At 38.6% G+C, this 13,741-nt stretch overlaps 1 long non-coding RNA gene across 1 annotated transcript; it reads left to right on the top strand.

Annotated features, from left to right (window-relative positions):
• Nucleotides 1-1,257: 1,257 nt before the first annotated feature.
• LOC131732462 (uncharacterized) lies at nt 1,258-13,485 on the top strand. The gene is made up of 3 exons (XR_009325536.1): nt 1,258-1,295; nt 3,761-3,854; nt 13,011-13,485. It is a non-coding gene; the product is annotated as an uncharacterized LOC131732462 (long non-coding RNA).
• The last annotated feature ends 256 nt before the right edge of the window (nt 13,486-13,741 follow it).

The raw sequence follows: 13,741 nt of genomic DNA, 5'->3' as shown, positions 1-13,741 counted from the left end.
CCTGCATATTCCGTACTGTGCTGGATTTTTTTGTGTTTTCACAACACAATATATTTTGTTATTTACATTAACTAAGGACATTTTAATAATTTTTCTCTACTCCAGAAACAGTGTTAGTTACAATTTTAGTATTAGTTACAGAGCTGTATTTTGTACAGTTGAGTGCATATTATTTTTTATATTTTTTTTCATTGATTTGATTCTAGTCAAGTATAGCCTGTACTACAAGTTTCTGATGTCTTTTTTACAGTGACAAAAATGAACAGATTGATTCCCATAGTGAACTATTGACAACAAGCAACATAAAATCCAAGAAAAATACGAACAGTGGCTCTAATTTCCGACCTTTTTCTGCACCCTGCAAGTGTGACACTCGTACAATAAGCTATGTAAGTAACTTTATTAATAGACATCTTTATAGAAAACAAGAGCAAAGGTTTTATGCATAGGGGCTTGTAGATTGTGTTACCAAACAATAGCTGGAAATGTTAACACAGATGTCACAGTTAATTCTTAGCATAAATTCCCAAAATACAACCCTAGTTTGTTACTAAAAATGTTAAGGATTTTATGTAATCTCTATAATACCTTCACATTAATGGCTCCTAAAAGTCAATTTCTTATTTTTTCACCACTACTACGTGAATTTGATAATGTTATTTATGTCATGAATGTGCTTTATTATTTCTACTAGGTTTAGAAATATGTTTTACATGAGTGTGACAGAGATCGAATGATTCTTGATGTTAGATCTCCTGACCTGCGAGGGCGTTGTGTAAATTATTATTATTATTTTGTTTATTTAGCAGACGCCTTTATCCAAGGCGACTTACAGAGACTAGGGTGTGTGAACTATGCATCAGCTGCAGAGTCACTTACAATTACATCTCACCCGAAAGACGAAGCACAAGGAGGTTAAATGACTTGCTCAGGGTCACACAATGAGTCACTGGCTGAGGTGGGATTTGAACCGGGGACCTCCTGCTTACAAGCCCTTTTCTTTAACCACTGGACCACACAGCCTCCTAAAGGGAACAGAGTACCCTGGACTAAATGGCATGACAGTTTATTCCCAGGGTTAGGTGGAAGTCGGCCATCTAAACAGGGGGCGGAGCTACGGTACACAAACTCAAAGACCCGGACGGAAAATGGCGTGGCATCTGCGGATTGGAGGACTGGATGCGCTCGTTAACCAAGGGGTCATGAGTGAGGGTATAAAAAGGGGACGTAGTAAAGTGATCTGTTCCTTTGTAAATGGTTAGAACAAGACCTAAAGGAGACCTGTATTTTGAACTGTGAGTGTTTTGTTTGTTTTGTTTGTTGTGTCTAAATTGTACTTGTTTGTTATTTAGACAGCTAACACGATCCAGAGCTGTCGCCAAAGGCCAGCACTAAATCGGACAACATCACTGCACTTGTTTTCACGGAGGATTGTATTTGCACCACATGCACTAATACACTCACTAACTAACTGTGTATGTGTTTTGTGTTACGTGTGGGTATATAAAGAACAGGACTTTTTGGTTGCGGGTTAAACCCGGGGATTATAAGTAAAGTAATATATGCCGCTGTATTACTTTCTATCATTATTGTCTACTGTTTGTTTTGCCGGCAGGATTTGGAAAAACAAAGATAATTGAACAGCATTGCACCTGAATCTCGTTGTCTGTCTGTTTCTTCGGCATGGCTGCATTGCTTTCAACTGTACACACTTACCCACTTGGTCACAATGAGACATTGTCAATAAGAACTAAACACCTGTATTTGTCAAATGAGAGGTCTAGAATGTATGCTAGTTTATTATTCTATTGACCTGCAATTAAAGATTCAAATTAAGTCTAGGGCACAGCGGAATTCAGAATGTGATATACTAATGTTGTATTATTTAGTCCCAGTTTTATTTATTAATTCTTTAAAAGAAAAGCAATATAATGACAGAGAGCTACCTTAAACAATTAAATCAGAGACTTTTCTTTGGCTAATAATTATTTTCAGAACCACTAACGTTGATTTAAGGAAACTTTACATAGACATGACATTAATGGTAATGCAGGCCAGCTTACTGACACCTGGTTTAGCTATTGAAGGCTTTTTCTTTCTGAAAACCGGATATTTATTTGGACATATTAAATTGGACAAAAAAACAATTGAAGGCTAATTCTTATGTGAGCCCTTATTATTTTTTGTTTAATTTCACAAGTCTTCATGATTAGACAAGTTTACCAGGCCATTTATATATACATGTATGTATTGTAACACATCAGGGAGGGGGTTAATGCTCCCTGCATGGAAAAACAAATGTGCGAATTCACATTTGTTTTAATTTAAATTGTTTTGCTTTATTGTTTAATTTAATTTGTTAATTGTTTTATTATTAATTATCCCCTGCACCTGGTAATTATTGTTAAATTAGAACCAGGTGCAGGGCATTTAAAGAGGGCAGTCAGTTTGCTCAGGGCTGCTGAGGGGAAGGAGGCAGAAAGGGTGCTCTGCTTCCAAGCAGTCGTAAAGTGTGTACAGTGTAAACCTGTGTGGTTTTGTTGGAGTTGTGTAGCAGGTAAACGGCTTAGCCGTCCTGCCATTTAGTTTAGGTTCCGTGTGTCTAGTTAGTGCTTGTATAGTAGCCCTGCATCCTGTGAGCTCAGAGTGCGGTTTGGAAGCTAACTCCTACAAATAACTAGGTGCTAATCCATTCAGGGCCTTGTAAATTAACAGCAAAATCTTAAAATCAATTATATACTGCACAGGGAGCCAATGTAAAGAAGCCAAAACAAGGGTAATATGTTCACTTTTCCAGGTTTTAATCAGAATTCTAGCGGCGGTATTCTGAACAAGCTGCAAGCGGGATACCGCATGTTTTGGGACACCAGAAAAAAGTGCATTGCAATAATAAATTCTAGATGAAACAACATTGTGACATCCAGTGCTTGATGTTTGTAAGGCAAATAGCTAATAACACCCAGGCAGAAGACATTCCTGGCTTTAAGGACAAATATAGCTGGGTTCTACAGATAATGTCACATAACGGTAGCATATATAATGAATACAGCAAGGGACCTAGAATAGAGCCCAGTGGAACACCATAGGCAACTTCTGATAATGCCGATTTTACCTCCCCAATTGAGATGTACTGAAACCTATCAAAATGATAAGACTTGAACCACGATAGGACAAGGCCAGACAGTCCTAATGTGCTTTCAAGACGATTCAGTAGGATGGAATGGTCTACAGTATCAAAGGCAGCACTTAGATCAAGAATAATTAATACCATAACATTAATAACTCTGACAAGGGCCGTCTGGTGCTATGTGCAGCACGTAAACCAGACTAAAACTTCTCGAATATACCATTAAGAGTTAGAAATATTTGTAATTGAATTGCAACAACTCTCTCTAGAACCTTATCTAAGAATGATAGGTTGGAGATTGGCCTATAGTTATTGAGGACTTTAGGGTCCAAATTGTTTTTCTTAAGTATAGGCTTTACCACAGCTAAGTGCTGAGGGAACTATACTGGAGGAAAGTGAACAATTTATAATTTTTAAAATGTAGGTATTTATAACACCAAGAACATCTATTAATAGTTTTGTAGAAATGGGATCAAGAGAGCATGTAGTAGCTCTCATATGTTGAATTATTAATCCCTATACAATTAGCAGTTCTGTCCATGTCAAATAGATCACACCACTGTCATGCACGCACATCTTATTACTCTTTGCAGTATGTTAATACTTCCAAAAAACATGTTATTTTCTTTGCAGAAGAACACCACTGTCTGTAATCAAACAAGACTTCGCAGTAGTGCTTCAGTTTGGAGAAAAGATGATTCTCTGTGGCCAAACTTTCAGGTTGAAGGTAATATGTCTTTAAAACTTAATATGTTTTTTTTTTTCACACAAAGTCATTCTATATGTACTGTATACCTGCCAAAACCAAATTACTTGATTTTATAATGTAAGAGCTGTATTCAGTGAGAAAACACAGACCCACTTTATGCCCCATGTCATTTACCTGTTTAATCAAATCACATGTCATGAACACATGCTCTTAATTGAAACACAGCCCTCAAGCAATTGTTCTGTAAACGTTTTTTTTTATAAAAGTTTCATAATTGCAGTATTAAATGGACATTTATATTTATAATGGATTTTCTCTGACAAAAAGAATTGATTCGAGAGTCACCAACATTATTTTTTAGTCAGACTTCATAGTAGAAAAGTGTTGTGAAGTAGTTTGTAATTGTGATGGATTTTTCCTACCCATATCTTAATTTGTACTGTCAGGAGCTGACAGGGAAAATGTGTGGGTGAAGGGATTCACAGTAGTGGTGTGACTTTACAGTAAAACAAGTTTGTGAAGTTGAAATAATATAAAGATCTTAAGATAAAATGCAAGTTAGTAAATATTCCAATTGAATGTGGTTGGTTTCTAAACAATCCTGAAATGAAAGTACATCTCCATGCACTTCTATTTTTGGACCTGTTTGCCATTTACTCCTGATGGATTTAGAGGTCAGACTTGATTCATGTAAGTAGAAATCCAGGCAGATCTTTAATTGGTATATTCAAAATGTTTTATTCACAGTAGCATAAGATATCCGGATCCCTTACTAAATGACCTTGAATGCAAATGCAGCAAATGAGCAATATTGGTAGAATGGTCTTGCAGTGATAACATTATCATATTTTGACATACCAATGGTGTATCAAAACACACTCAATCATATTTGTTCTTCAAATCCTTTGTTCTGCTAATGGTTCTGCTCCTGTTTCACCAGGGGCCGGTTGTACTAAAGGGATCCGATCCCGGATCCGAGCATAGATGTTGATCTTGATCCTAGTTGCGTTGTACTAAACGGATCAGTGCTCAATCTGAGCTCAGATCAGAGCTCAAACCTGATCTTGCTTTTGAGCAGGATCAGAACTTGATCCCACTTTTGAAAAATTGAGGAACTAAACGTAATTCGTTTTATTTGAAACCATCAGACACGTATAGGTCGGGTTTTTAAAGATAGGCAAAACCCTCTTGAGGTTTTCGTTGAGGACGTAGTAAGAATACGGCCCAACTATCGGATCAACCATGTTTGTTAATTTAGACCAAGATCAGAATCGGATCAGAGCTTGATCGAACGTTTTTAAAATGGACCATGCATCATCAAAATACATAACTGAAACCTTTTTAAAATTGCTAAAATAATATTTAAATAAGCACTATACTGAATTTGGATAATTGTAACGATAACTTAATAAACTTTAAAACCTGCTTGCAGGGATATCCAAAAATATTTCCTTCAGATTGAAACGGAGATCATTTAACGTTTTAGAAAACATTAAGCAACAATGCATTTTAAAGTATCTGTAACAGTACTGTGAGAAAATATCAATTAGAAAAAAAAAAAAAAATTTGTTTGTGTTTAGCTATATCTGACATTTCTGTTTTCGCCGTATAGCTACAGAAAAAAATGTACCTGACTGTGTAATGAGGTTTCATAAATAATATTTCTACGTTTTCTGTGCTGACAGTCATACTAGAAAAAAGACAAAGTGCTTGTGACTTTAGCAACAGGTTTCCCTTTGACTACTCAAAGAGCCGACCTCGCTGAACAGAGGCCGAACCGATCGACTTCCAAGGCCGGGAAGCGAGGAACTTCCCCCAAGGGGAAATAAGGAAGGATAGAGGATTAACCAAGGTCTCCCTTACTGAGTCGTCTAATTGAGAGAGGTCAGACTCGGCTGACGCTCCAAGGCCGTATGGAGAACCCTGCGATCTGTGCAGGGAGAACAAAAGCACTGGAAAAGAATAAAGAAATAAACACATAAAGAGGGCCAGGGGTCATCCCCCCCCCCCCCCCCCCCCCACGAAGCTGTAAGAGCCACCTTTGATAAGTTGAGTCAATGACTAGCTATTATTGCTATTATTATTATTATTATTATTATTATTATTATTATTATTATTATTATTATTATTTTAAACTAATCTAACCGCTCTGTGGCGAGGAACCCCCCCCCCCACCCCCTTCTGTGGGAGGAAGCCTCTAGTGGTCCTGATGGCCCCCACTCCGGGCATGCTAGCAATACTTTGTTGAGCAGAAATTATATCAGGGAGAGAAGAGCGAATGTAAGATTCCACTGCAGAGGAAGACCAATGCCCCATTTTTTTAAATTAAGGACTGCTTGATTTTAACTTTAGCTGCTGATGTTGCCACACTTATACGGAATGAGTGGGGGGAGTACAATTGGGGGAAATTAGGAAAAAACAGTCTATTGTTATAATAGAATTGTCATAGTTGATAAAGAGAGGATCGGATGGGTTAGAGGGGTAACTACAGGAAAGATAGTGGGATAAAGAGGAATAAGGGCAAAGAGGAGAGATGAGTTTGCACAGCTGAACAAATTGCCCCTATCATAGCTGATCTGGTTCAGAAATGTGATGAAAAATTAGATAGTGAGAGTCAGGAATGAGAGAGAGGTCACAGAAACAAAGGCCTAGGATGGAAAACCTGAGGGGGAGGGGACAGAAAACTCAGAACAGCGAAGAAAACCAAAGAATGCACAAAGACAAACAGATTTCATGACTATGTATTAATGGGTATATAGATTTAGGATATGACAAGTTTACTTTTAAATAAATTCTTCATACAACAATATGAGGTAGATTACTTATAGTTACTTCATCAAGTTTCGCTAAAAGTTATTTCACACATCAAAGTGTGCAAACTAAATAATTAAAAGTTTAATTCTATGTGAATGTGAATCAATTAATTTAGTTTCTTGAAAGGAAAATGCAACTGGAATTATACTCAATGGTTCCTTGAAGTTTAGACTTTTGGTCCGCTGGTTTGGAAACAGATTTGAAGTGTCCAGTACAAAAGGCTCTTCTCTCAGCAACAAAATCTTCAATCCCACATTGAATCAAACTCGGCAACAAAGCTTTCGTCCTCTCTGTCCTCTTCACTGAATCTTTTAGCTATGCAGGTAGCAGGTCACAGTTTCCCAGACTGGTTTGTCTGATAACAGTCGATGTAAGTTTTACGTCAGTCCTCCGGCCGGGCCTCAGTCTCGTTGCTTGTGGTAGTGACTTGCTTGCAGCTTGCTTCCTCTTCTTGGGTCTGTTTTCAGGCAGAGTCCCATCTTGGGTCCGTTTTTAGGCAGTCCCGGTGTTGCAGCTTCGCTTAGCAGAGTGACAGCACCTTTTTTAGCATTCAATATGGAGCGCAAAATGTTTATTTTTGGTTGGATATTTATAGTCTTTTCACTCTGCTAAATAGCCACTTTCATGAGATCATTTGTGTAACTTGCCTCTTTAAACTCTTAGTCCTTTGATGTTTTAATGTACTTTTACACTGGGACATCAGTAGTTTATGTCTTCCTTGCGTCAAAACGATTGTTGTTGCACATGTGAATTATCTGTACATAATTCAACTGCCCTTTCAGCCTAATCCAGTTCAGGTGCCACCTATTATTATTATTATTTATTTCTTAGGAGACGCCCTTATCCAGGGTGACTTACAATTGTTACAAGATATCACATTATTTTTACATACAATTACCCATTTATACAGTTGGGTTTTTACTGGAGCAATCTAGGTAAAGTACCTTGCTCAAGGGTACAGCAGCAGTGTCCACCACTGGGGATTGAACCCATAACCCTTCGGTCAAGAGTCCAGAGCCCTAACCACTACTCCACACTGCTGCCCAAGGTCACCTTGTTCAGTAGATCACATAGTTCAGTGTGTCCGCAAGAAAGACGCAGCAGCTTGCCCTGTTTCTCAAGACACAGTTTTTCATTAATTAATCCAGTTACATTTCCAATACATGTTCATGTATTATTATCATATTATCAAGGAAAATGCCCCACAACTAGATTGTCAAAAGGAGAAAATCAATCTTGCCGTAGAGATGAAGTGATAGAGAATATCTGAAGTGATAGGGAGATGGAGGAGGGAAACTTTTTGCCATTCCCCTAAGTAGAAGGCGAACAGCAGGGATAGATGAAAGAGGAGGACAGGAAATGCACGATAGCCGATAATTATTATTATTATTTGTTTATTTAGCAGACGCCTTTATCCAAGGCGACTTACAGAGACAAGGGTGTGTGAACTATGCATCAGCTGCAGAGTCACTTACAATTACATCTCACCTGAAAGACAGAGCACAAGGAGATTAAGTGACTTGCTCAGGGTCACACAATGAGTCAGTGGCTGAGGTGGGATTTGAACCGGGGACCTCCTAGCTCCAAGCCCTTTTCTTTAACCACTGGACCACACAGCCTCCTGATAATGGTATTGAATTCCATCTAGATAAGTTTTGTTAGTTTCCAGAGAGAGATGCAGATTGTCTTTAGCATGACCGAGAAAAGAAAGAATGAAATCCTGGTTGAAGGGACAAGGGGAGATGTGATGTTGCTTGCAGAAGGCTGTGAAAGTGAACCTATTTAGGAATGTCAACCTGAGAGAAAATGCTTACCATTTCAGTGGCCACTGACTGCGCTAACCATGCGGAGTGGGACTGCTTCAGGATACCAGGTGGCGTAATCAATGAACACCAAAATAAACCAGTATACCAATTATGTACCATCCAGAGGACCCACAATATCCATCCCAATGTGATCAAAAAGAGTAGATACAAGAGGCAGCAGCACCAGTGGAGCGGGACGAACATGTTTAGCGGCCGTCAATTGACACACTGAACAGCCTGATACATAAGCCCGTATGTTACGATAAATCCTCGGCCAGTAAAAGCGAGACAGAATCCGCTCCTCTGTCTTTTCCCGACTGAGATGTCCCACAAACGGGATATCATGTGCCAACCGCATTACCTCTGTTCGAAAAGCAGTAGAGACTAATAACTGTAACAGCTCTCCCCCTGTCCTGGCCGCCCTAGACACCCTATATATTAGCCTGTCATTTATCAATCACAGGTTTCCCATCTACTTCCTGTATCTGACCTTTTACGAATTTCAAAGAATTATCATTATTTTGCATGAATGCCAAATCCACATCTCGGTTCCATACATCTATATTCCCTGAGGATGCTGACTCTGAACCACACTGTGGTGCTGGGCTCTCCCCTACCTGCAGGTCACATTGCACTCCCACTCCTTTTCTATTCCTTTTGCTCGGTTGGTAAGCATTTGACCTAGTGCTCTCCCCCAATCTCATTCAACTGCCTTCCCATCGATCCGCCCTACACCCTCGCTTGCTTTTCTTAGGACGGAAAGAAGGATTGAACAGGTCGGGGCTGATAGGAAAAATGTCACCAATCGTTTCCTCTCGTACCTGTCTGGGGCGTGTAGTGACACACACAGAGCGCCTCTCAAATAATTTGTCATAGTGGGGCCAATCACGCCCCACTATCATCGGGTATGGCAGTCTGAGCCACAGCGACGATTACGTCCGCCTGTTGATTCCCTATGTGAATACTAACTTTAATGGTAGGATAGTGCTTGACATCTCCATGAATGCACGAGATGGCCACTGTGCCAGTTAGCTGACAAGTCCTACCCCTCAAGAGCATGGTTCGAATTAAAGCGTGGGTGCTCTTTTGCCCAACCTGTACGGGAATGAGGTAAGGGTTCTCTCGACAAACACACATAGGGTTACTTGCCTGTGTACTCTTCCAGGACTCGACCAAGTCGCACTCCATCCAGGGGCAGTCAGCTTGTATATGGATTGGTTTCTTGCACTGGAAACACACTATGGGAGGGGGCACCACCGGAGAAACACTTCTGTCCCATCGATTTTCTATCGGCGGTCAGGGGTTCTTTTCTATTACCCACCGCGGAGCCCTATATACTGTAGAAATGGAGGTGGGAAGAGGATGAATGAGTTGCTTGATATCGTTAAAAATCTGATGATGCAAATCGGAGGAAGGATAAGATAAAATTGAAAACTGAGGGGTTGTAGTAGCTCGATCATGAGCGAGTGAAGCTTACACTACAGGGGAGGAGCATGAATTTTGGATTTCTGTTTTGACTTTTGAGGGGGAAAAAAAGGCTCTGTCGTTATGGAATTGCAGTATGAAACAAATAAAGCAGCCTGATCTCTCCCTGCTTTAATTGGAAATCCTTTTTTTAAAAGAGCTTTCAGGAGTGACTGACAGGTAATTAAAGGTTGACTTACAGATATTTTAGCGGGATGACACAAGGGAGAAGTCCCGGCTCCAGCCCCCCAAAATACACCAAGGTTCTACAAAGGAGTCCCTAAAATGTTACATTTCAGTCGATTCTAGAAAGTTATTGAAGTTTTCTTCTAGTAACAACTTAATATCATAATCATAAAGACTCCCATAGTTTCCTAAATAAAACATGAAAGGTTAAAAACACACACAGTGCACAATTGCAGCACTTTAACTCCTGCCGCAGAAACCAGTACTTATCATCATTATATGTCATTATTGGAAGATTGTTGTTGTTTCCACAGAAGCCCAATATTTTTTATTTAAATATGCATTTACTAGTAGGCAGTAGAACACAAGGTATTAGAAAAGACAGTTATTGAAAGGCAGGATACTTAAAACGGAAATAGCTTTGGTATTTTGTTATTCTTAAAGTGCTGACATTAAAAACTGCTTTAGTAACACAAAAGCATTTGCTTGGCACAGCGCAGGACTTGGTAATCAATCCAACTGTACAGAAATGAAAACATATCAATTGTGGACAATTTCAGGTGTTATTTGGAATGCACCCAGAAAAAAGTTTTTGTTTGTTTGTTTGTTTGTTTTTTGTTTTTTTGTTTTTTGTCTATAGGACTGTTTCTTTGTTATGTTGTCCCTCAAATTCTCGAGTGCACTTTTTAGTGGAATCTGGTCTCTTTTTGAAGAGGGTCAAATTATACTTTGCTTTATGTACAACAAATCTAATTGGGACTAATGTAGCAAAATAACAATATTTTTGACTCTTATTCTTTGGCAGGAATTATTGCCATAAACCTAAAGTTAAAGCTGTTTTTCGCCACACTTTATTGTTACTATAAAACATTTATGCTTTGTAAACTCAAATAATATGAAAAACAACAGGTCTCTGCTGTCTCACTTTTGCAGTATAATATTTCATTTTGAAACATTTATCAGGCCATTGCTTGCACAAGCACATGTTTCTAAGAAATCAAATAATCACTTGTGCTCGATCCATAGATATTTGTTTCTGTTGTTGCATCTGACCAAATATATATCCAATTAATTAAGGAGAAAACATTGTGTAGCCCTACACACACACATCAGCACTTGAAAAGATGAATACACCTTGAGATTACCAGACTATTTACCAAGCAGGCTTGTCTGGCCTCTTTGCTTTTATAGTTATTGATTTATTTGTAGCTTGGGTATTTAAGAAAGAATATGTTTGTTTTAGAAAAAAGGAGTATAGAAAGTACACTGGCTGGCCAAACAATGTAAATTAGAGAGGCCTGCTGTCAAAGCCCAGAATCTGTACCTCATGATGCATTGTTATAGTGGAATACATTGAGAAACACTTACAGTCAAAACGTTATGGATGATCAAGTGGAAACTGGTGTGTCTTATCCGGTTCTGACAGTTTTCTGTGATCTGGGCCATTGTACCATGTCTTCATCTGTCATGGCCAGCTTGAGACTGGAGTTATGCTATTTGGTGGTGATATTTTTGCAAACACTGGCATTCCAGGAACACCTGGGAGACTGTCTTGATGGACCCATTGGGCAATGCAACTACTTTCTTGACAGAAAAGTCTGTTGCACGGGCACCCCCTTGTAGTCACAAATATCCTTCTGCTTTTCATTGATTGTTGCGGAATAGTTGCACACAACTCTCACACAGCTTATATCAGAGATCTGAAGTATTGCTTGAGATTATATGTGAAGTCAACTTGGGTTTAAAGTACCTGTCACCTTTAAGTCAAGTTATATTGGTAAAAAAAAAAAAACAAGCATGGAACACGAACACTCTCAGGTGCAGATGATAAACTATGTGTTGAATGTAGTTTTACCCAGTGTACAATGTATTGATCAATTAACTGATTAGAACGTATGCATTATATGGTGTATTAGATTTTATCTGGTGAGTGAGACAAGGTCCAAGTTTGTGTGTCTCACAATTGTAAGATGTAAGATTTTAGGTTTGTGTTTATATACATCTGATAACATAGATTTGCATGTATGCAGTTATTTGAGTGGTTGCATGTGGATGTGCAGTTATAGGGGAACTCCATAGCAGCACAATATTGTTTTGTTTTTTTCTAATCAAAATTATTCTGGTTCAATGTGGGAGTTGCCCTGTTTTAGCTATTCAAAAGCTTTAACTAATTGTTTTTCTTAAGAATAAAACCAAGTATGATATTCATGCAGTTTTCTGAGACTGAGTTAAAAAAGCCAACAAATGGCAAGAACAGTTCAATAACTATTTAATTTATAAATTCCAGTTCTTTAAATTTAAGTTTTGTGAATAGGGCCAATTTTTTTTACATTTTAGTGTGATTATTAACTGAGAAGAACTATATAAAACTGTATTGTACACTAAACATGAAAAATAATTTATGTTATAATAATATTAAGTAATTATTCTCTACAGTTTTAGGGAGAAAAATTGAAGTTAAGCAAGAAAAATATAAAACATCAGTCTATTCACAATCAGATTCAAAACAGAGGAAGATAAAAACTGACATAAATAAGGGAACAAACAAGATGAAGATATATGTCGATTGTGAACTACCCACAGTGGGAAAGTAAACCAAGATTTGGAATCGGAAAGCAAACCAAGATTTGGAATCAAGCAACAGCTTTCTAGAAGATTAATATAGAAAAGATTTCAACAGACTTTACGCAATGGAGATGGAGTTCCAAAAAAGGACAATGTTCCTGCCACAGATTTGCCATAAAAATAAATACTTGCAATGAAAACTGTACTCAGCACTTCATATTTCTTTGAATGCATTTACTGTCTGCATCAGCAGAATTTTTATACATTTTGTGTCAAATTATTTTACCCTTGTTTTTATCCCCAATTTAGAATGTCCAATTATTTTTTCCCCTCACTGCAGCAAATCCCCACACAGCTCAGGAGAACTGAAGGTTCAGTGGGCATTCTCTAATCCCACGACCAAGCCAGCTTCCTCTTCTACACCCAGTAACTCGAGAGCGGATGTCAGTGAGCTACCAGCCTCTGGAGGACAAAGGCCAGCTCTGCAGGTGCCCGTCTGAGCTCACTGGTCATCTAGCCAGTAGGGTACGCTGTAACGCTATGAGGAGAAACGTTTCCCGACGGTTTTGCCTCCCTAACCCACGGGGGCGCCAAGGCCAATGTGACACTCCCTCTGGAATCCCCAGCGAAGAAGAAGCATCAATGTTCTGAAAGGGGAGGACTATGTATGGGCCGCAACAATAAACAAACCAAGAAGGAAGCTTTCTACATGCATTCTGCACAAATGTTTTTTCATAACGTCTGTTTGGTTTACAAGTTTTAGAAATAGGGTTTGTGAGGGCCCAGAATGGTTTTTTTTTTTTCCCCATCCAAAGTACCAGGTTACCGGTTTTAGAGCCATGTACAGTATAGCAGTGCCTGTAGTATAATGCATGACATTTTCATCACTATAACCTCCACAGGTTGGAATACTGGGTGTTGTTGGGAGTCTGGTTTAGGTAATAATTATTTTTATTGCCATTGGTTGAGGATTCAAAAATAGCCTCTAAATTTGTGGCATTTTTATGGTAATGGTTTTAAATAGAAAGAAACTTAGCTTCCTTTAAGTACATGTGTACTTTGCCGTTTAGT

This window comes from Acipenser ruthenus, chromosome 3 (assembly GCF_902713425.1).
Source record: "Acipenser ruthenus chromosome 3, fAciRut3.2 maternal haplotype, whole genome shotgun sequence".
In the NCBI taxonomy this organism is placed as follows: Eukaryota; Metazoa; Chordata; class Actinopteri; order Acipenseriformes; family Acipenseridae; genus Acipenser; species Acipenser ruthenus.
Note: the sequence above shows the minus strand (reverse complement) of the source record. Positions and strands in the feature narration are given on the sequence as shown.